This window comes from Dendropsophus ebraccatus, chromosome 7 (genome assembly GCF_027789765.1).
Source record: "Dendropsophus ebraccatus isolate aDenEbr1 chromosome 7, aDenEbr1.pat, whole genome shotgun sequence".
Classification (NCBI taxonomy): domain Eukaryota; kingdom Metazoa; phylum Chordata; class Amphibia; order Anura; family Hylidae; genus Dendropsophus; species Dendropsophus ebraccatus.
In genome coordinates this window covers 27,353,409-27,377,496 of record NC_091460.1, presented here as the reverse complement: position 1 = coordinate 27,377,496, position 24,088 = coordinate 27,353,409, and the positions used below count along the sequence as shown (strand labels likewise).

The following is a 24,088-nucleotide window of genomic DNA, read 5'->3' as shown; positions in this document are numbered from 1 at the left end:
GATACATTTTATTATTGCACCAGGTATATTTGGGCTTGTTTCCCTTAATTTTAGATGTTGAGCTCATGGCAGAACTATGTGCCCCGTATAGAGGCACAAGGATTTATTGCAGAATAATACAATGTACTGTAGCTCTTGGTACTTTTGTGTCATCCTATGGTGGCTCCATATTTTATAGCATATTATGGAAATAGTCTCCCCTAGCTAAAATGTTCATCGGGAAGAAAAACTTTATATATGGCTTCTGATAGAGCATGCCCCAATTTTATTTCAGCTGAACTCCATAAATCCAACAGCAAAAAGCTCTGCCTGTTTCTTTGTGAACTTTTCGGCATACTGAGGCATGTCTATGAGTAGCGTCTCACCACTCCATGCACTCTTATACGACCAGTAATACAAACACACAGATAACATCATCCAATTACCATCTTATTTGTGTTGCTAAAAATCCATTGTTTTTGTATTTCGCAGGTGTACATATATTTTCTGACAATCCTGGGCAGCAAAAGTGCTACAGAATATTCCGTACATATTTATTTTGGACTTAGCTTCATATTTAATTATTTTCTATATTTTAAGGTTTACATTATGAATTAAACATCCCTAAGAATATATTCCCAGTTCTGGTGGATAATAATTTTTAAAAGGTTGTCTAGAGACTTTTTGGTTTTTGTGGGTGCAGTAAACATAAATAAAGTATACTCACCTACCCCGATCCCTCCAGCTGTTGTCTCCGGCTTCTCACCGTTTTTTTCTAGCTTGAGGCAGAACTTTTTAAACTTAAAGTGAATGGAGTGCTGCTGGTTTATCCGTGTATATACTGTATGTACTGTGGACCTAGTCTACGGTCCGACCCGCTGGCACCATCCACTATCTGAAGTAGTGCTGCTCTCATCCTTTGAATATTGAGGCAGAACATTGCTATGGCCATTGATTGAGTGGACACTTGCTGTGGGGACTTTGCGTCAGCAGGAAGTAGGAAGCAGTGGGGTCAGGAGATCTACTACATAGATCTATGTAGTAAGCATATCTTTTTTCTTGGTTTATTTGTTTATTTATTTTGCTGATTAATAATTCTAATAAATTGACTTACATTGGTATGTAAAGTTTTAATAATTTTTTTTTTTGGTCTTTCATGCATTTTTTTTCTGCTTCTGATGCAAACTGTTCTGTTGTCTTCACTTTCCCACTTCCTGTCTCGTTTGCATCCTGTAATAGACTTCCTGTTTCTGTTGTACACTCTAGCTGAGAATTCAGCCAACTCTATTTCCCTTCCACTTCCTTCTTGACTTTAACCCCAACTACTACACAAATAGAATGGGAGGGATAATGGAAGGAATTCCTGGATAGGGCATGAAGTGGAATAGGAAGTCCATTACAAGATATACACTAGACAGGAAGTGGGGCAATCAAGACCAGAGTGCAGCTTGCATCTGAACCAAAAGGAAAGACTGCAAGAAAAAAAACAAAGTATAAAAGACTGCATCTGTTGGTAGGCTCCTATACTGTAAGTTCCCATGTAGTTTGGCCTCCATACTATATACATTCCCCTCTGCAGATAGTCCCCATACTGCATCCCTTCCTCTTTCTTCTGTAGTTGTTCCCCCATACTGTATACATCTCCCCTATTCAGGTATCCCCTATACTATATACCCCTCTCTCCCTTTGCAGTTGTCCCCCTTATTCTGTGTACATCCTCCTCTGCAGGTAATCCCCATAATGTACATTCTGTATACATCCCCCCCCCCTCTGTAGTTGTTTCCCTATATTGTATACATCGCCCCCTGTGGGTAGCCCGCATACTATGTACCTCCGTCCTTCCTCTGTAGTTGTTCCTCCATGCTGTATACACCCCCCCCCTGCAGGTAGTCCCCCATACTGTATACTTCCCCCCTCTGTAGTTGTTTCCCCATACTGCATACCTCCCCCCTCTGTAGTTGTTCCCCCATGCTGTATACACCACTCCCCCTCTGCAGGTAATCCCCATACTGTATACCTCCCCCCTCTGTAGTTGTTCTTCCATATTGTACATTTCCCCCCTCTGTAGTTGTTCCCTCATACTGTATACATTACCCTCTGCAGGTAGTCCCCATACTGTATACCTCCCCCTCTGTAGTTCCCCCATACTGTATACAAAATAGATAAATAAATAGAATACAGTTATACAAAACAAATCTAGAGCAAACAGACAATCCATAAGGTTGTAGAATCTGATTGTTTTCACTTGATGGAGCGCTGTCCTAATATACCCACCTACTTTTCTCTCTAATATGAACACATTCGTCTCTAAATTTGGTAATAAGATAAATTATTTCCTGCGCTTCTGTCACCGTTACCCAATTTATTAATTTGTTCTGTATGCTAACATGAGTGGCCTGCCAGGATATGCTGGCACAATATGAAAGAATTATGGAATGTATAAAGAGATTAGTCATTTGAGATAAGTGGTGGAGCAAGTAGCACTACATTTGGCCATATAAAAGACTGGGCAGAAGCTCGCTGACAATTTCAGGTCATGGAACAGTAGGCTGCAGATTTTTTCCTTGACCCGGGGCCAGCTATTTAAAGGAGGTTCACGGACTATACCGAGAGGAGATGGAAAATACAAGTGCAGAGAGGAGAGAAATGAAAGGAAAGTTTAGTGAGGTTAAATACAATATGATCCATTTATTATCATAGACTGCTAGCAGGTCATCCATCGTCTGATCAGCCCGCTCTTCCCGAGAAGCTTTTATTAATCAAGAAGAAAGTTTGTCTGTTTTACCTTTCATTTCATGCATTTAGGATGGGGTAGATACAGGTATATACAGCAATATATGGCCATCTTATATCATTTTAGTACTATTTCTTAACAAGACTGAAGACTGGTGATAGTTGTGATGTCCTGTTATTATAATCCTACTGTTTCCCAAACTACTTGCAATTAAATCTTTGTATAATGAATGGCAGCAGACCATGTTCTATAATAACCCTTAAGTGCACCGAGACCTTACCGTGTGTCTCAGTGTGGCACTGCCGGTAGCCGACCTCCCGTTACACCAGTCCGCCCTCTGTTATTGCATTTAGCAGGGAGCTGCCACAGCATATGGCTTGGCCTGATCATTGTGTTGGCATGAATTTACCCTTTGGATATTTTAGGGCTTTAAATTGGGGCTTTAAATTAGTACCTCATGGTCCAGTGGTGATCCCTCTTGTCTGGTGCCCACCTGATCTTCTTTGGCAGTTTAGGTCGCAGGCATCACACGTCTGGGCTTTGTGGCACAATGACTGATAGAGGCTTTCTCCTGTAGCCTCTATTAGTCAATCCTCGATAACACTGATCATAGAAAACTATGATGAGTATAAAAAATTAAAGGATTTCTTTTAATAGTCTCCTATAGAGACTAAAAATGTTTGTCCAAAAAAAAAAAAATCTCCCATGGTAGAAGTTCAAATCACTCGGGTTTTCCCATTTTCCATAAAAAAAAAATTCAAATATTATTATTAATTGCATACGTTGAACGTCACAGACCAATATAAACATAAATAAATAAACACTAAAATTGTAAATTTTTTCCTAAAAAAAAAAAAAAATAATAATAATAATAAAAAAAAGGATCAAAAAGTTAAACCAAGACCAAAGTGTTACCAATTTAAAGTACAGACCATGGCACAAAATAAATAAATAAATGAGCCTTCACATAGCCGCATAGGTGGAAAAATAAAAGTACGGCAGTCTGAATACGGCACTTATGGGCCCATTAATTTTTTGGAAAACATATAAAATAAATCCTAAATAAAGTGGATATCATTGTAATCATAACAACCCTGAGAATGAAGATAGTGTGTCAATTTTACTGTAAATTGCATTGTGTAAAAATGAAAGCGACCCCCCCCCCCCTCCCCCTTTAAAAAAAAAATAATAATAATAATTTAGCTAAAAAAGATTGATCTGTCCCAAGACTGGGTGTTGGACTCGGGCCCGTATACCCCCTAGATATAGCCCATGGTCACCACATACGGTACATATGACCCATGCATAGTCTCCCCCAGCCCTTCCCATATATATATGACCCATAAGCCTAGAAGCTAAGATGCCACCTATAATTTATACGATATAAGATAGAATATTCATATTCTTACTTATTATTTACAAGCCATTAGAGATTTTTGCTTTATATGTTATTTAGCAGCTCCAGTCCTATCTCTTTTCTTGATCAGTTTATGTACAATTCCCCTTTGGGCTTTTTACCCATTTTCAACATGGCTACTTTGGGCTTAGTGTTACTGAGTGTGGATCTAGCTCCGGCTGGCTCATACGCATGCGTCGCCATGCGGCCATGGTCGCGTGACGTGTCAGTTGGCCCGTTCTCGGGCTCACGTGTTGCAGGCCGAGTCACGTGATTTGGTTTGAGTCGCGCTGCCGTGACGCCATGTCGGGACGACTTCCACATTCGGCAATCCGGCCCGGGATCCCGCCACCTGGTATGTTGATGTGTATATGCTCCTCCTTTTTGTTTATTAATTATTTTGGGTATTCCAAACACTTGTAGTTTTTGGCACTTATCAACACGGTTATATTTGTTGATCCCCTTTTGTATTATGATCAACCCTATGTACTGTATGTATGTATGTTCACTTAACACAGTTAAGTGTATATTTATAAATCATGTATTCACGTTTATCTTGAATTTGAATTTTTGCTATGATTATGTGACACTAATTATTAGATTGATATTCACTTCACTTGTGTATAAATACTACCTAGCTTGCATTGTATTGTATCACTGCTTGAGAAAGGCTTATTCAGCCAAAACGTCGCGCACTGGTGTGTCATTAAGGGTATATTCAAACGAACGGGCTCGCAGCGAGATTCTCGCTGCGAGCCCGGCAGGTCCTGGCAGTTCCCATACACCACATACTTGCTGCGGTCTAAACGACCGCAGCGAGTATGTAATTATACCGCCCTTAACCCCTTCTGCTCCCGCCCGGCTCCCCCGCTGTAAGCATACTTTACCTGTCCTTGCTGCACGGGTCCGGCGCCCTGCTCTCCCGCCCGGCCAATCAGTGGCTGCGGCTGGGCAACACACTAATTGGCCGGACAGGAGAGCAGGACGCCGGACCTGTGCAGCAAGGACAGGTAAAGTATGCTTACAGTGGGGGAGCCGGGCGGGAGCAGGAGGGGCTAAGGGCGGTTTAATTACATACTCGCTGCGGTCGTTTAGACCGCAGCAAGTATGTAGTGTATGGGAACTGCCAGGACCTGCCGGGCTCGCAGCGAGAATCTCGCTGCGAGCCCGTTCGTGTGAATATACCCTAAAACACTCTTTTCAACTTTATTGCTGGACGTGCTGTCTCCTACTTTATTGTTAGCTAAAAAAGAAGCGTTTTTCTGTCTCTCCATACATTTTATAATAAGATGAAAGGTGTCATTACAAGGTAAATTTAGTTTGACTTTTTTGATAGGATAATAAAGGAGGTATGGGATGTGAGGAGTGAAAAACGAAAATGCAAAAATGAAAAATCGCTGTGTCCCCTAAGAGTTAATGAAAGCGACAAGTACAATCATCCTGAGCGCTAACAGGAAATCAACTCCATTTATAATAAAGCTTTTTTTGAAGCAAGATTATTTCATGTGACCTGTGATGTCCTGGAGTTAAGGGAGCCCCATAGCTTCATTCTGGTGCTGGTGATATCATCACAACTTTAACGGGATCTCATATTTGCCCCCCTCCCCCGCCCTCCATCTTTCTTCCAGGAATCTTATCTTCTTATATATGTAGAGAATGCACTGCAAAGATTCTCACCACCCATTACAATGGGCCATCCCATTCCCCTTTAAGACTATACATGAGCAAACTTTTTAGAAGGAGGTTTGCTGCACTTTTAAGCAAAGTTCTGGTTCGTCTGAACTGAACATTAAATGAACTACACTTCAACATCTAAATGGTTGCAGGCATTTAGCTGTTTTAGTCCAGTTTAGCAAGTTTGCCCTTCATACTTACCTGTCTGCGCTCCCCTGTTGTCCCTGGCTGATCCCTTTCCTGATTGAAATAAGAGTGACGGGCCATTCAGCCATTCACTGGCCGCACTGCTCTCACGTGTCCGCTATAGTGCCCCCACAGACTGTCACTCTTGTCTCAGTATTGACAGCTTGCTTAGCCAATCACTGGTCAGTGATTGGCTGAGTGGGCTGTCACTCCTTAAACGAAAGTGAGAACCTGCTCAGTCAATCACTGACTGACTGAGATGGGAAAGCTGTCAGTGATTGGCTAAATGTGCTGTCAATCTTGTCTCAGGCAGGAAATGAAGGAGGCTGTGATCAGCGGGGGACACTAAAAACGCGTAGAAGGATATCTGGGGAGCACGGACAGGTAAGCATAGGTTCTTCTGTGTTTTATGTGTGTATTACATTTTGCAGCTGCCATCTTGGACCTGGATTGCAAAAAGTTTGAATCTGTGGTGAACGAACATTTTCCAATATTCATAATGAATCTCATTTCTGTAATTTCTGTTCATTTTTCTCTAATTAGGGCCAAGGATAGATTCTCTGGTTGGCCAATCCAGTCTTAGGGAAAGTAAATATTCTGATATATCCATGTAGGCTGTCAAGTAAGTTGACTGGAAGACCGATATGGAAAGCCCAAGATACATTTGTTTTTTTTAGAGAAAACATTGGGTAGCCTGGGCAGGGTTGACCCTTATTCCATAGGGATAACCCACAGCCACCATTGCAGCCAATCCCTTGGTCTCAGATGTCTGTCCTGGATTGTGACTAGCATGTTTCCTATGTTTCCATTCCCTCATATCCTTTACCCTTTTCTGTCTATTGCTTTTTTTGATCCTCTATGTTTGTATGTAACATTTGTAATATTTAAAGGGGAACTATCAATTGGTTAGAAGAATCTAATCTGCTGGTAGCCCCCTATAGCGCCCCTGATGCTGAGGAGGAAGGTATGTTTCTTACCTTGCTCCTCGGCGCTAGTCCTGCACAGTTAGTTGACGTAATCTTCACCCGGGAGCACTGCCCCGCCCCCACAGAGTCATCTGGCCCTCCCGCTCCATTGATAATACCTATAGACGAATCTAACCTGCCGATAGTTCTCCTTTAATTGAATACAAACGCTAAAAGCGATACGGAGGGAACCTTAAAGCATATATGAAAGCCTTTTCCTTTTCTACGTCCTTTCAGCATATTATTTCTAGATGATCCAGCTGTGTCATCTATTTCCCTTTTTTGCGTGTAAACATTTAATTCATAAGCTCAAACTGCTGAACACTCATCGCCTCCACGCTATTAATACTGCCGGAGCGCATGACGTACAATGTTGTCTTATTGAAAATTAAGCCACATATTGTGGTGAAATTACTGACCTTGGAAATCCTTACAGTAAATCCAAAGAAATTTAATGTTTTAGAAGCTTTTTTTCTCGCTTATTGCTCTTGTATTCCGAAATGGAAGTGGAGCTGTAGGGCTGTATAATATGCAGTAAATAAGGCTGCGCTGATTGCAATGCCTAGGATCGTACTATAGAAATTGTATGCTATGTATAGGATGAAGTGCCAGTAAAAGCTGTTCCAGAAATGGGCTGCAGGTGAAGTTATAAAAAAAAAAAAAGTATATATGTATAGAATAAAAAAAAAAATTTGAATGTTAAAGGGAATGTGTCATCATAAAATGTCCTGTTTATAGGCTTACTCCGGAGGGGGGAACATTTTTTTTTAAATCAGCTGGTGTCAGAAAGTTATACAGATTTATTATTTACTACTATAAAAAAAAAAAAAAGAAAAAATCTATCCAGTTAGGCACTGTGCTCTCTGCTGCCACCTCTGTTCATGTCTGGAACTGTTCAGAGCAGTAGAAAATCCCCATAGGAAATTTCTTCTCAATTTATGTATACTGTTAAAATGTTTCTAACTCTCCCAAATCCCCTTTTATTTGTGTACTCAATGTGTAAGGTAACATATTTGGTTATTTATACATGTCTAATATTTGACATTTATCTATGTTACAATCTTCAATATATATATATATATATATTTTTTATCCATCTTACAACTTCTAATGTGCGAAATTAATGCCTGTACTGTTATAACAAAAAAAAAAAGAAAGATAGAAAAGAAAACCTCTCCTGCTCTGGACAATTCCTGACATGGACAGAGGTGGCAGCAGAGAGCACTGTGTCAGACTGGAAATAATGCACTTCTTCCTGCAGGGCATACAGCAGCTGATAAGTATGGGAGGGTTCTATTTTAAAATAGAAATAAGTTACAAATTTTCTGTTTATTAAAAAAAAATAAAAAAACTTCCTCCGGAGTAACCCTTTTAAATCTTTTAACTTTTTTTTTTTAATTGTTTGTGTGTTTGTGTGTTTTGTAATTTTGCATTTTACTATCGATATTTTAACCAGCTGATAACACAGGATGAGTGTGTCTTGATGTCAACTGTATACCGAGAAGACTCTGCGCCCTAGGGATCAGACACTTACCACTTATTCTGCGGGTAGGGGGTAAATAGAGATGAGCAAATCTCCAGAAATTTATTTCAGGACAATTTGTTTGAATCAGCTGTCAGATCCAATAAGTATCCAATGATGGATTCTGATTTATACTGGAGCTGGGCGAATATACTTTATTGAGTGTATGTGGCGATGCATACACCATCATCACTTATCTTCCGTATGTGCTCCAGCCCAGAGAATGTTATCTAAACAGCGCATACAGTGTATGCCTTACTGAGTACAGGTGCAGGGCCTTTTTATTGAAGTCCCACCTTGTGTAGGTACTTTGTGTGGTCCCCTACACTATTGGCATAAGGACTCCATGGGATTCAACCAAAACAAATGCCCCAACAATTTGGATTTGGACAAATTGTAGAAAAATATGTTTAATTTGTTTCAATTTTCTGATCTCTAGAGGTAAGTATTAACGTGGGTAAATCCCTTTAAGTATTTTACAGTATTTTAACTTTTTTGGAACTTTTTTCTATATTAGTAGTATTTTTGTAGAATTATTATAACCAGAGTTGAGCGGAGTAACAGCCTGCTTAGCCAGCCAGACTGACTGAAATGGGACAGCATCGTGACCAGTGATTGGCTAAGCAGGCTGTCACTCTGGTCTGGAGAGTGACAGCCCACTCAGCCAATCACTGGCTGCCTTTGTCCTGTCTCAGTCAGTAATTGGCTGTGCGGGCTAGAGTCGGCACACTGAAGACACAGAATAGGACACCGTGGGAGTACAGACAGGTAAGTATTGCTCTAAAACTGCAACAAAACAATTGCTTATTGCTTGCTGTAGTGCAATACTTTCCTTTCTGTGCTCCCCCGGTGTCCTCTCCTGTGTTTCCGTGGTCTTCTGTGCGGTTCATAAAAAAATTGCCAATAATTTTTTTAAAACTTTGCTCATCTCTAATTATAACCAAAGTGTTTCCATGATTCACCCATAATTCAATAGGCATCTAAACTCAGGGATCATGGGCTTGTAATTATTCACTACTGTTAGGTGGCAGTAAAAGAAGCAGGCTTTTGAAGTATTTTTGTCTAGGCCTTCTTCTCAGAAGCCATTGATCATAGAGTTAGCCTTGATTCCAGCAATTCTCTGCCAGTCCTTGCCGCCTATTCATCTCTTATCACTTTCTGTCACGTAAGTGACGAATGCAGGTGTCATTGTTGGGAACCGGCGTTTTAATTTGTATTATTGACCCGTCTCTGCTCCAGCAACAAAATAATTAAATACTGCAACATTATTGGATTTATAAAGCCATCAGAAATACACAAAGGAGAAAAAAATATTTTATTCCTACCCATTTAAAATTGTGAAATTAATTACCGATTTCAGTCTTTTGATGTCGTAAATTACATTTCATATTCCCCGAAAACACCTGTTTGAGTTTTCAGATGCCACAATAAATGTGTCCTGAGAGCTTTTCAATGAGATGAGGATTTCAATAAATATGGAGATTAGATTTGTGTTCTGCCTTTTCCTTCTGCGTTCAATAGGTTAAAATCTTACCAAATAAACCTATATTCAGCGGCAATCTCTGGCCCCCTCCTCCTCACTTGTCTGCACGGCCATTCAATTATTTCCTAAGCGATGAATGACTTATTAGGCAGCGCTCTAGACATACAATTTGTCAGTGACACATTCAATAGTTTCATTGCACAATGAATAAAATAAATGGAGTTGAGAATTAAAGGGCTACAAATGGTAAAAAAATTTTTTTTTATCTCATATGAGACAGAATGTTTCACTATGTATGTAAGGTTTGAGCCTCTACAATGTTTTATACTCAACGTCCTTGGACTTTCCAAAATTTATAATATAGATTTTTTTTGTTGTTGCTTTACTGTGGTTTTACTGTACTTAAAGGGGAACTATCAGCAGGTTAGACAAATAACCTGCTGACAGCTCCCTAGTGGGCACAGGATGCTAAGGATGAAGGTATGTCTCTTACCTTTATCCTCAGTGCCATTCCCAAGCTGTTAGCCATGAAATCCTCTGCCCAGTAAACCTTAAGGAGCACTTAGGGCGGGGCAATACGGACCGCCTTGGCCACCTCCTCCATTGATAATTATTAGGGGTGTGGATTGCCGCATAGACCCCCGCCGGCCCACCCCTTCTAATGACTATCAATGGAGGGAGCCAGATGGGGACGGGCTGCATCGGTGCTCAGGGGCGGTAGCCCCACCCTCAGTGTTTCTTACGGCTTATGAGGCAGTGGATTACATAGCTAACAGCTTGGGAATGGTGCTGAGGATGAAGGTAATAGACATACTTGCTAATAGTTCCCCATTAAAGGGGTTGTCCAAAACTGGAACAAAGGGGGGTTAATTTTTGTCTATAGGTTATATCTGGATTATAGTTCAGCCCAATTACCAGTGCTTGACACAACCTATAAACAAGAGAGCTGCCATTTCTGAAAAAATTAGACCATTCTCTCCAATTAGGGACAATCACTTTGAGACTATGTTCACACAGTGTCGCTTTGCAGCTATCTTTTTGGATGGCCATTATTTTCATGACAAAAGATGGCCGCAAATAACAATCATGATTATTATTTGAGGCCATTATTAGCCAAAAAGGGCTATCTTTTGTAGATAATGACGGCTGTCCAAACAAACTGCCATCATTTCGATGTTGTGTTAACATAGCCTAAAACTGATTTGAAGGGGGGACAGTTATATACAGTATAAAATAATTCTGTATTTCTGAATGACTAGGAATATAGACCACCTTGTAGAGATGGAATTTCATCCAATGAGTCATTCAATGTTAAGGTTGTCAACATGGAGCCTGTACAGTAGTATGCAGGAGTCTTAATAGCTACAGAGCTGTAAGCACTCCATGTGCCACTGTAGGTTAACTCCAAAAGGCAATGCTTCTTGGGATTATATCCATAACCTTTCTAAGACCAGATTTGCAGCATTTAAAGTGATTGTCCAGGAATAGAAAAGCGGAGCTTCTTCTATCCATAAACAGTACCACTCTTGTCCGCAATTTATGTGCGATTTTGTTACTCGCTTCCATGCTGGTTAAGAGACCTAAGTTGTTACACTACACACAATCTGAGGACAGAGGTAACACTATATCTAGCTAAAAAGATTCTCCCGAAACCCTAAACAAAGGGGGAGATCACTATATTAGCCTAGTGTATTACTATCAAGAGGGGGAAGTTTAAATACAGACATTATCTCTCCCTTTCTCTCTCTCACAAAAAAATACATATAGGGAAAGCCATTTCTCTCCTGTCCTCTATTTTTCAATCTTTATTTTACAACTGTTTATCTTTTGCATGTGTAATGATGCATCATAAATCATTGTTAATCTTATTTATTTGTGCATGGTAGCAGATATACAATGACAATTTCAATTTTATTTTCATTTTCTGAGTTACAGTTTGGCATTAACCCTTGGCATTAGCTGAAGGGAAGGGTGATCCTTCAAACATGGTTTTCCTAGGGGTTTCCTCCACAGGTGGTTTTTCCTCTCCTAAATGCAGGAGGGTGACTCTTTATAAGTCTAGATTAGCTTAGTTTATCATAATTTTCAGACTTTGCCTGGGCTTGTTATTCCAAGTTATACATGGATAATTAGTAAATAAATAAATAAATAAAACAAATAACGCATAGCCCTTCTTTTTACTGTCACAGTTTTGTTTCAGTGGTTCACAGGTCAGGTGGATGTAGCAGGCAAGCTATGATTAAATGATACTGGTCCTGTTAGAATTGCACACTAAAAAATACTGCTCCCTATTTGCTCTCTGGTCAGGTTCTTTATGTGAGACAGCTTTGTTCTTATGCTGGCTTAACCCATTTAAGTGTTGCCCAATGACAACCCAAATACTCGCGTTTACTTAACCTGTTAAACGCTAAACAATGGCTGTTGTAAAACAACGGACAAAATTAATGAACTTAATAGTTTCCAACAACGGCCATTGTTTGAGCTTATCAGTACATAGTGGGAACATAGCTCTCTTTGGTAATATAGTTGTGTATATTAGCTTTTTAAGTTTATTTTATATAAGCGTGGTATAATGTATCTCTACATACCCAAAGCTCAGTTTTTTTTTCTTTTAGTGTATAAAGTAATAACAATACACCCATAAATGGGTTCCTTAAATAGTTCAGAAAAGTAATTACATAGAAATTATCGATAATATTACATTCACAACCATAATAGTTGAAACATTTGTTATAATAAAAATAATTTAAAAATAGCAGAAAAATATAATAATAACAATAATATTTGTGAGCGGTGTGATAAAGATTTCACATCGAGCAGATTTAAATCACGGAAATCAGTAATAAGCCTAATTTTTTCGGCCAGGAAAGATGGATGCCCTCTTGGCAAGCAATGAGCATAATCATTTAGTCGGTGAAGTTTAGTTGCTCTATTTAATTCAACATCTTCATCATCTACTGTGTATGTTTTGTACATTAGAGTAAAGCTTGTCCCACACCGATGGTGATAAGTCAGACACATGCTCATTAAGCAATTCAGGGTGCTCCAATATATTCAAGGTCTCACCCCAAAGGTCTCAAGGTTGGTATTAAGTATCTGTGAGAATGATGTATACTACTGCAGATCGAATGCAGCAGATTGAAGCCCATCTGGATGGCAGCTGGCTCTCAATTTAGAAGTGTCTTGTGTCCTCAATGCTAGGGAAAGCCAGGAACGATTGAGGAAGCTGGGCTCCTGGATAGCTACTTAGAGGAAATAATTTGGGCTTTTGTAAATGAAAGCATCTGTATTTTTTAGAATTGAGCTTAATAAGTGCTTATTTACTTAGACCTCTCTGCATGCTGTAAATGGGATAGAGCCAGGCTTTACAATACAACATTTAGCAATACAGGGGGGAAAGATTTTTTTTTTTTTCTCCCCCAATAATGTAAAAAATATATATATATGTATATGTATTGGCTTTCCTCCATCCCCAGTGCCTACTTCTGCCCTACTGTAATCTCGGAAGTACAGCTTTCAAGACAGAGAGTGGGTACTGTATGGTAGTCATAGTGTCCGAGCAAAACCACGCCTGCATGCTGTGACTAATGGTGCATGATGTTACCCCAACATTGTGCCAGTAAAGGAAATACATTCCCTCCTGTCCATTAACCCCTTAAAGTCAAAAGATGACAAGTAATGTACCTATCCATGCAAAAAGATGCGATCAACAGTGTACGAGAAATACCTTATACTGTGACGCTTAATGTCTTGCTTCTTGTCGCAACAAGAACTTATACTCACAAAGATGTTAACCTTGAATTCAGAATTAGCTATTTATTCAACTTCTCATACAGGACAACAGGACATGCTCACAGGCTGATGTGTAATCTCCCCTCGGTCCAAACTATCCACCCTCACGGCGGACGTTTCGGAGGAGAGCCTCTCGACCATAATATCTTGAGGAGCATTCTGAGAGTGGCCACTTTCAGCTTTTTAGATCACCCAGGACCCATTACCAATTCGGTCCCAATATCCAGTCAAGGCGAGTTAGTGCTTCAAAAGTACCAGAAAGAGGGTATTATGATATAATGTACAGTATATGCAAAATGCCAAACCTGTTGTGGTAACCCAAAATCATTGTGGGGTGATTCCAATATATAATAGAGACTCAGGGGAAATTTATCAAACTGGTGTAAAGTAAAATTGGCTTAGTTGCCCCTCGCAACCAATCAGATTCCACTTTTCATTCCTCACAGATTCTTTTGAAAAATGAAAGGTGGAATCTAATTGGTTGCTAGGGGCAACTAAGACAATTCTACTTTACACCAGTTTGATAAATCTTCCCCTCAGTGTACACCAGGACTTTCCATTACTTCAGACTGCATCCAGAGGGACAAGCCAGTGCCTGGACCATACTACACTGGCTCCTATAGATCATAGGACAAGGGAAGCAGATGATCCGGCACTAAACAGCTTCTTATAATAAAGTATACTGACTCTCGTTCGAAAAAAAATTACAATAGTTAACCTTTAAGACGTTATTGTCCATTAGGGATAGGGGTCTGTTGCAGCTGTTTTCTTAAATTTAAAAATCTATAAAAAATTCAGGAGCCATGAGCACATATACACACACAAAATGGGCCAGACAAAAAAAGATGTTCCTTAATGCGCCTAAGTTATAGCTTTTTATAATAACCTTGAAAGACTGAGGTAAAAATATCAAAATCCTAATGGTACCATGAATTACATTTTTAGTAGAATTGCCTTTGCACTTAAAGTTCTTCAATAAGTTTTTTTTGGAAATTAAAAAGATTAATTATGGATAATTTGCAGAAGATCAAAGATAAGTGTCTCCATAGTTTTAAAGATGGATTGCAAAGGTGGCGGAAATGATTTTAGAAATCTATAATAAGAAAAGTATCCAGAGCTAATAGGCAACTTTCTGAATCTTTTAGGAATAAGTAATGAATTATAAAAAGTGAAACATCTCATTACTTATTCTTATGTTGCCATCAAAATTTGATATTATTTGTAGCGATGCATTGTGGGTACAGTTGTAGCTTCAAGACACCACACCTAAAAAATAAGTATCGAAAAAGAAAGCTTAACCCCTAGACGATCCTGTACGTACAGTTATGCCCTGGAAGTCTGTCACCAGACGACCCTGGGCGTAACTGTACGTCCTGGGCATTTATCCCACTATGAAGCGTGCTCCGGCTGTAGGTGGGGGCTAGCTTAAGTGAGTAGCCGGGCCCTCACCGTTAATGACAGGCTGCGGCGATCGTGCTGCAGCCTGACATTAACCCCTTGAACGCCACGATTGTTTAAGCGGCGGTATTAATAAAAACTAGAGATCATGGTGCAAAAAATGACACCCCATAAAGCCCCATAGGTGAAAAACTAAAACCGTTATAAGCGTCACATTAAGCCCATTTTATTAATAATTAATTGATAAAATTAATGAAAAAAAAAAAACGGATTTCACACACACACATATATATATATATATATATATATATATATAAACATAAGAGAATCTGTGTAAACCTGCATATGGTTGTGTTCGGACTGACCTATTGAATAATAGTATAATGTCGCTTTTACCATATAGTACATTATGTAGACACAGAAACCCCCCAAAAGTTACCATGTTGCATTCTTTTTTACAATTTCACAAATTTATATTTTCATAAATAATATATTTGGGATTCCATCATACATGTTATGGTAGAAAGATGCCATTACAAAGTACAACTATTCCTGAAAAAAACAAGCCCCCACATGGCCCTGTAGATAGAAAAATTAAAGTGCTATAGCTCTTAGAAGGGGAGGAGGAAAACCCGAAAACGCAACCCTCAAACCCTCAAAGGGTTAAAGAAGCACTTCGTAGAGGGTGGATTGCTTACTTCTTCAATAGTCATAGGGCCACATGTATCATCCGGCGGACGGATGATTTTTGGCGGAAAGTGCCGATTTGCGTATTATTTTATACGCAAATGGCCGATTTGCGAATAAAATAATCGCAAATCGGCACTTTCCGCCGAGTACGCCAGGGGGCGGAAAGGGGGCGGAAAGTAGGCGGGAAGTGGGCGGAACGGAGGGCGCGGACTCAGAGTCCGCGCGATTTATCATCCGTTCCGCCCAATTCTACGCCGAAAACCTACTCCAGTCCTCAGCTGGCGTAGGTTTTCGGCGGTGCGCACCGGCGCGCACAGGATTTATGTACAGGCAGTCCGCCTCTACATAAATCCCCGTACCGCCGGAGCTGCGGGGGCATTTTTAAGTCCGGCGTAAAAAACGCCGGACTTAATAAATGCCTCCCATAGTGTCTCAAAACACAGGCATGGTGATGGCACTGGCCACCCTCTTATACCTGGAGTTGAAGGTTTAGCTCTTTCCTTCTCTCCCTATAGTATCTTGATATTCATCATCATATCCAAGTTATATGGATTTTTTTTGACAGACTAGACATATGGAAAGCTCCCTCTTTCTGCTTCCGCATGCGTTCTCAGGTAGGCGCTGGTAGAACACCTGTGAATATAGCGAGCTGTTAAGCTTTATTCTAATTAACATGTAATTGTACGATAGGTATCTCAAAGGAAATAAACATTCTGTTAGACAAACAAACACAATGACTTAGCTTTAGCATGCCGCTGGTGGAAGCAGCTTTGAAAATCTTCTGTGTTATATTTTAGGTTTTCTTCTCCAGGCTTGTTCTCCGCTCTGCAAAATCCCTTAATCTAAATAATCCATTCATATGGAGGACTTTAGTAATTAAATTTCGTTTTGAAAACTACCTGCAATGAACCTTGCAGAGAATTTGATAACTTGTCAATTTCAAGCGAGATCCTTAGCGGCGTACCTGCAAGTAATACAGACTGGAAATGGTTATTAATTAAAGTTCAATGACAGCCTGAATGCGACATGTTCCTTACCTAGAAGAATGTGCAGTCAGCTATAGAGGCCAGATCATCTATATGTGGGAGGAAAACATCAGATTCTATTCGTAAATGATGCAAATTTATATTTGCACTAGATCCGCCATCTTACTCATCATTAAAGTGTAACTGTCAGTTATTTTTTTTATTTTATTTTTTGCAGAAATCAAGCAATTTTAAGAAATTCTGTGATAAATTTTATTAGACAAAAAAGCCTCCTTTTGTACTCAAGAAGCTGTTTTCCAGCCTCCCCCCTCACTTCTTATATGTGCATTATCAGGCAAAGCTGTCTTCATTACAGAGGAGCAAAGTAAATACAAGCAAAGTGAATACAAGTCCATTATAACCTATAAAAGGGAAGGGGTCAGGGGAGATGAGTGAGCAGAGAACAGAAAAGCAGCCCAACAGTTTGGAGTCTGTCTGGGCTCATAAAACGCTGGAATCACAGGTCAGAAAGGTCACTGCTTATCTGGGAACTTGGTGAGGGAAGATTGCAGGATGATGTGATGTGCAGGGCTGCTTTTTCTCCTTTCTGTGCTCACTCATCCCCCTGGGCCCCTCTCCCTTCCATAGAGCATAATAGATATAGAAATCCTGCTTCTTCTGAAGTGAGGGGAGGAGGTAAGAAAACAGCTTTTTGAGTACAGAAGGAAACTCTTTTGCTTAATAAAACCTTTTACCAAGCTTCTTACAATCATTTTAAATATTGATACTTATTGATTTCTGAAATGTGAAATGTGGAAACCTCAGTGGTCATTATACAATATGGAAAGATGTTTATTAATTATGTTGTTTATTAGTTATATACAGCAGGCACCATACTGGGGACCCATCCCACTTCATTCGCCATAGCACAAAGCCTCCAGCCTCCAGCTTACTGTAGGCTACAAACAACATTGTTTTTTTAGCAATCAAGACATCATTAGAATACTTTGGATTCCACTAGATCACAATGCTGTTTTCCTTCAAAGGAGGGGAGGGGACATTAAAAGTTAATGTCAGAAGTTTAGTAAGAATTAGGAGACATATTCAAGATCAGACTACACACAAAACTTATTTGTAGTCTGTAACCATGGAAACATATTGCTCTGCACTCAACCTGTTTATACGGTGGTAACTGTAAACTGGTGGTAACCTTAAAAGGGTTAAGCCACAATCAAGAGCTGTCTCCTTTCCACAAAACAAGGTCTGACCACCGATCACAGAAATGGAGGCATAATGTTGCCCAAACCCCGCATGCACAGCCAACACTTGATTCACTCTCTACATGGCCTCTGATCATTTCCAAGCACTAAGCCTATGGTCCGATGCTGATGACAATGCCTTAAAGGGGTACTCCAGGCAAATTGTATTTTTAAATATGTTATTACATAAAGAAAGTTATACAAATCTCTAATATACACTAATTATGGGAAATGCACGTATTCTGCTATTTCCCTCAATTCAATAGATCAGGCTGGCTTTACTTCCTCAAAAAAAGTGACGTCACGTCTCAAGTCTATCCACCAGCAGGGGCCGCATGTACAAGTATAGAAAGGGAATAGACGTCTATTCTCCCTCCCTGTGCTGGTCCCCCCTCCCCCTGCCCGGTCCTATTACAGCTGCTGCAGTGGGGTGAGCGCTTCATATCAGATGCTCACCCCAACTAGCTGCCCAGTCTCATTACCCCTTACCTCTTAACCCAGATGTAAGCCGGCCGCCCCGTCCCCTGCCTGAGCGCTCACCCACCGCGGTGAGTGCTCATTCATCTTCTTATGAGCGCTCACCCGCTGCCCCGTCCCAGCGGGGTGAGCGCTCATTCATCTTCATGCAAGCTGGCCGCCCCGTCCCCTGCATGAGCACTCACCCGCAGCCCGGTCCTGGCGGGGTGCTCATGCATCTTTTTCTAAGCAGCTGCACCCTCTGCCAAGGTGCTCACCCTGCCGGGACCAGGCGGCGGGTGGTCGCTCGTGCAGGGAACGGCTGGCTTACATCAGAAGGCAGAAAGTTAGATGAATGAGCACTCACCCCGCTGGGACTGGGCGGTGGGTGAGCGCTCATTCAGGGGACGGCCAGCTTACATCTGGGGCCGCATGTAAGAAGATGAATGAGCGCTCACTGCGGTTGGTGAGCGTTCGTGCAGGGGACGGGGCGGCCAGCTTACATCTGGGGTTAGAGGTATGGGGTAATAAGACTGGGCAGGGGAGAGACGGGCGGCTAGTTGGGGTGAGCATCGGATATGAAGCGCTCACCCCACAGCAACAGCTGTAATAGGACGGGGGAGGGGGAAGCAGCACAGGGAGGGAGAATTGACGTCTATTCCCTTTCTATACTTGTACATGCGGCCCCTGCTGGTGGATAGACTTGAGACGTGACGTCACTTTTTTTTGAGGAAGTAAAGCCAGCCTGAGCTACTGAATTGAGGGAAATAGCAGAATACGTGCATTTCCCATAATTAGTGTATATTAGAGATTTGTATAACTTTCTTTATGTAATAACATATTTAAAAATACATTTTGCCTGGAGAACCCCTTTAAAGGGGCTGGCACATCACATACAACAATTCTACGACTAAAGTTTTGGCAATAATCACCTGATCCTCATTGATCTGGCTCCTGACATCTTTAACCCCTTTGCGTCAGTAACATGTATATATACGTTCCTACTGCACATACCCCGTGCCGTAGGAATGTATATATATGTTCCTGTAACTTACGGGGTTATTGATGACAGCGGGAGCGCTGCAGGGATAGCGATCCCACTATCATCTGTGTCTGGGGCCGGAGGAGATGAGTGTCAGCTGTGATCCCACAATCTCATTAACCCCTTACACGCTGCGATCTACAGCGATCGCTGCGTTTAAGGTACTCAGTGACAGACCAAGCATCTGTCACTGAGTGATCGGGACCTGTGCTGCGGTTTTCCCGATCGCATGTGCCGTCAGGCGGGGGCTCCTTACCTCTGTCCTGTCGTATCCTCGATCTATGTATAGAGTCTGCTCTCAGGCAGGCTCTATACATAGATCGCCGATAACACTGATCTATGCTCTGCTATGATTGCATATATTACAGTGTTTAAAAAAGTGTGTAAAAGTGTTTAAAAAAAATAGTGTAATAAAAAAGTTTTTAAAAGTATTAAAAAAAAAAAACCTTATAAACCCCCTCCCAATAAAAGTTTAAAATACCCCCTTGCCCATTATAAAAATATAAATATAAATAAATAAACATATTACATATCATTGTGCGGAATTGGCGATCTATTAAAATATAACATTATTTATCCCGCACGGAGAACGGCGTAAACTGAAAAAAAAAAAAAAAAACGCACCAGGATTGCTGATTTTATTAAATTATATATCACAAAAAAATTCTTAAAGAGCAATCAAAATTTTTCTGCTACATCAATATAATATTAATAAAAACTAGAGATCATAGCGCAAAAAATTACTCCCCAACCAGCTCTGTAGGTAAAAAAAATAAAAGGGCTATGTCTCTTAGAAGGCGGGGAGGAACATTGCATTAATTTGACCCGAACTTTTGTGCATCGAAGGGCTCTGCCTTAAAGGGGTTGACATGAGGCTGATTTATTGGACTTATTAGACTTCTATGGTGCCAGAATATAGGACATTGTCACCATACTCTTTACTGGAACAACATATACTTCAAAGCTTCATGTATTCATATGTTCATATAATGATAGGTCAACTATCACCTAGGTTTTTCTTCACCGATTATAAACAGGTATTGAAACATGTTCTTTTCTTCTAATATGTTTATATTTTTCGATTGTTATTTTTATTTTTTTTGGACATTATTATGGGGGCTGCCATTTTGCCTGTTTTTACAGAATATAGGGTACCCTGTCAAATAAGAGTGGCGGCAGCAGGCCATTATCTCCTCCGGCCTCCGGGATGATGTAAAGCATCTCCCCCCACCCCCCACCCCGCCTTCCTACCTCTTCCAGATCAGTCCATGTTACAGGGCCCTTAGCGATATGCTTTACAGCCCACCCTATGGTCCTGTCCCATTCAGATGACTGAGCAGGGCTTGGGTATGGTCATTGACTTCTCTACATCATTCTAGTCAATCTACATCTACAGGGAAGAAGGAACACATCTCCTGTGTTCTTCTGTTGTCTATACACTGGTGTCACCTCTGACTTGACTCCTGTCCATATTGATAAGATGGAAAATATTTTATACCGAACAGGAAGTCTGAGCTTAGTTTCAAGTCTAGTGGTGAGAATGAAAACTGTAAGATTTCTGAATTATTTTCTAATATAGTTTAACGGACAATTAAAACAACGGTCGTTCTTGTTATAATAAAGTGTTGCGTTGCAGTCAATACAAACAGTGGCCGTTGTTCACACAATGCATTGAACAATGGCCGTTGTTCGCTACGGCTGTGGAAATAATTGACATGTCAATTATTTCCAGCCGTAGTGCATTAGGTTTAATGCAATTTTTGTGCCGTTGTTTATGGGTGGCAAATAACAGCTGTTGTGTGAACATAGCCTAAAAATGAAAATAAAAAAAAAAATAAAAAATTCTAAAAATATGTTTCAAATAAAAACTTGATTAAATCATTAGTTTTTTTTTTTTTTTTTTTTTACTCTGATCACACATTCCCTTTAATCTAAGATTGTAAATTTCAATCACATAACGGGGAACAGCTTGCCTTAGGGCCCTATTACACAGGATGATTATCGTGCGAAAAATTGTTAAATCGTTTGAATTTAAACGATAAGCCTTCTATGTAATTGCAGGCAACGATCGAAAAATCGTTCATATGTCGTTGATCATTGATTTAGATCTAAACCTAAAATAATCGTTTGCTGTAATTCCACCTTCGTTCGCTCAAGTTCCGCATCTCTTCACTAATCGTTCAGTGTAATTGCACATTGTCCATTGTTTTGCTGGGATCAGAAGAAGTAAACGTTCTTAGTAACGATCGCAATAACGATCATAGTAACGATCGTAACTAACGATTATCGTTCTGTGTAATATGGTGAACGATTTCAGGTTAACAATAAACAATCTCGTTTGCGATCGTTTATTGTTAAAAATCGCTCCGTGTAATAGGACCCTTACTGTTACACCCCTAGCATACCTGATTGTTGTTGTAATAGATCCAAGTATTATATATTGTGGGGTCTGTGTCTATATACAGTATGTGAAGCAATTGGACTTCATATACTGCTTAGCTTATTAGTTATTTTTTTATTACTCTTTTACTTTTTATAGCTGTTACTTGGAGCAGGTTGGTGGCGAAACATTTAACATCAATCTCCTGACTAAAGACTATTTTACAGCTAAAACTGATAAATGGCCGTGGTTGGGTAATCATTATGTACATCCAAACCTCCACATCTCAATACCTATTTTTACTTACCCCAGCACATTGCTATACATTTGGTGGTTCTCCTCTGTGGGAGTATGTGTACGTTTAATTGAACATAATTATCGGTATACTTGCAATCACAGCACTTAGTTGCATTTTCCATCGTATTGTTGTGACAAGGATACACAATATGTGTTTTGCACAGAAAGTAGGGGATCCAAAATAATACTTCATTACCGAGCTGTTATCCACATAGAAATATATAACCACCCAAAACAGTATTGGAGTAAAGCGAATGTTCTCTGTTAACAGTTTCTATGCTGGGCAAAATCTGCGTAAATGGGTTGTTTGGAGAAGACATACTATAGTTACATAGTTAATAAGGCTGAAGAAAGAGTTCATCCTATATCCCTACTGTGTTGATCCAGAGGAAGGCAAAATCCTCATGCGGCAGATACAATTGTCCCATCAAAGGGAGAAAAATTACTCCAATGTGGCAATCAGACTAATCCCTGGATCAACGTCCTATCATATGTAATCTAGTGCCCATAACTTGTAATTAGAGATGAGCGAAGATGAGTGAATCAAATCACTGCAAATTGTGTTGTCAATTTGCTTCATTCTGCAAAGCAAAATCCCGACCATTCTTTAAGGAAATTCACAAAATGGCAGCCACACATACTCTCTGGAGCGTCAATGGGAGGGAGAAAGGGATTAACCATAATCCCTAGCGCCCATCCAGTCAGTTGCAAGCACCTCTGTGATGTCAGCACCTCCCCCTCTATATAAGGCGGTTCGGTAATGGAGGTGGCCAGTCAGCTGTGTGTGGAGGACAGAGCAGGATGGTATCAGGCAGTTAGAGCAGAGCAGGGAGAGACTAACAGAGCGATATAGGGACAGAGAGGAGAGGAATGGCGGTATTGGATGACTGACTGGCTGATTGACTTTTTTTATTTTAATTTTTTTAAATTCTAGTTGTAATATTATATTTATCAAGAAAAGCATCCAGGCCTCCCTTGAACTTATTTAATGAATCAGCCATGACAATATCATGTGGCAAAGATTTCCAAAGTCTCACTGCTCTTACAGTATAGAATCCACGTCTGTGCTGGCAAAAATGTTTTGTGATGGAGTGACGTAAAAATAATTAGCAAGCTATATGCATCTACCCCGGTCTGCTATAGTTGTCAATGCAATGTTTCCAGTTCGGCATTGGTCTATGCTTGTTCCAGGTTTAAAATCATTCCAACCACACAGGTCGTTGATCGCTGAAGCCACTGATTGGCTAAGCCTTGTCCTGTGGGATCAAAATGAAGCTGAACTTTGGAAGAAGCAGAGACAAGCAGAGGACTAGGAGCATCGGTGCAACTGCTGTGGGGGACCAGAGGAGGTGAAATAGTACTCAAAGGGGGTGAGATCTCAAGCAAAGCTGGCTAAATATATAAACATATACATTGCCCTGGCAAACATGCATGTATTCTTCATGATTAAAGGGGATAAAACTGGTGACAGACACCTCTGGTGGTGACTTATCTTTCCGAGGACAAAAGGATCAAGCAGGTTGAAATTCAGCATGCCTAAGGCTGCATTCACACGTCCCGTGGGATTGTCCGGAGACAGTTTTAGGAACCATTCAAATCAATTCACTCACACGATCTGTGCCGCAAACCCCACGGCCATTCACGCCGTGAATAAATACAACATGTCGTAGTGCAGAGGAGAATTGTGGCACGTATCCCCCAATAGAAGTGCAGCCCCCCCCCCCAACCCGGCAGCAGAGATGACTACTTGCCTACCCCCCCCTACCCGTGGTGGCAGGCTTCCACATGTTCACAAGAAGTGGCATGGTCCCTTGTTGCCTTCTTCTCATGGCACCAATACAATCCAGCGTAGTCCACGTCACTTCCAGTG

At 40.5% G+C, this 24,088-nt stretch overlaps 1 protein-coding gene across 14 annotated transcripts in view; it reads left to right on the top strand.

The window, feature by feature from the left end:
* Positions 1-24,088, top strand: part of CTNNA2 (catenin alpha 2) — a 1,387,623-nt gene that overhangs the window by 938,347 nt on the left and 425,188 nt on the right. The window contains exon 1 of one of the 14 annotated variants that reach the window (XM_069977195.1): positions 6,297-6,353. The exons of the other annotated variants lie outside the window; for them this stretch is intronic. The gene's annotated coding sequence lies outside the window, so the exon portion shown is untranslated. Of the gene's footprint in view, positions 1-6,296; positions 6,354-24,088 lie in introns of those variants that run through there. 14 annotated transcript variants of the gene reach the window in all.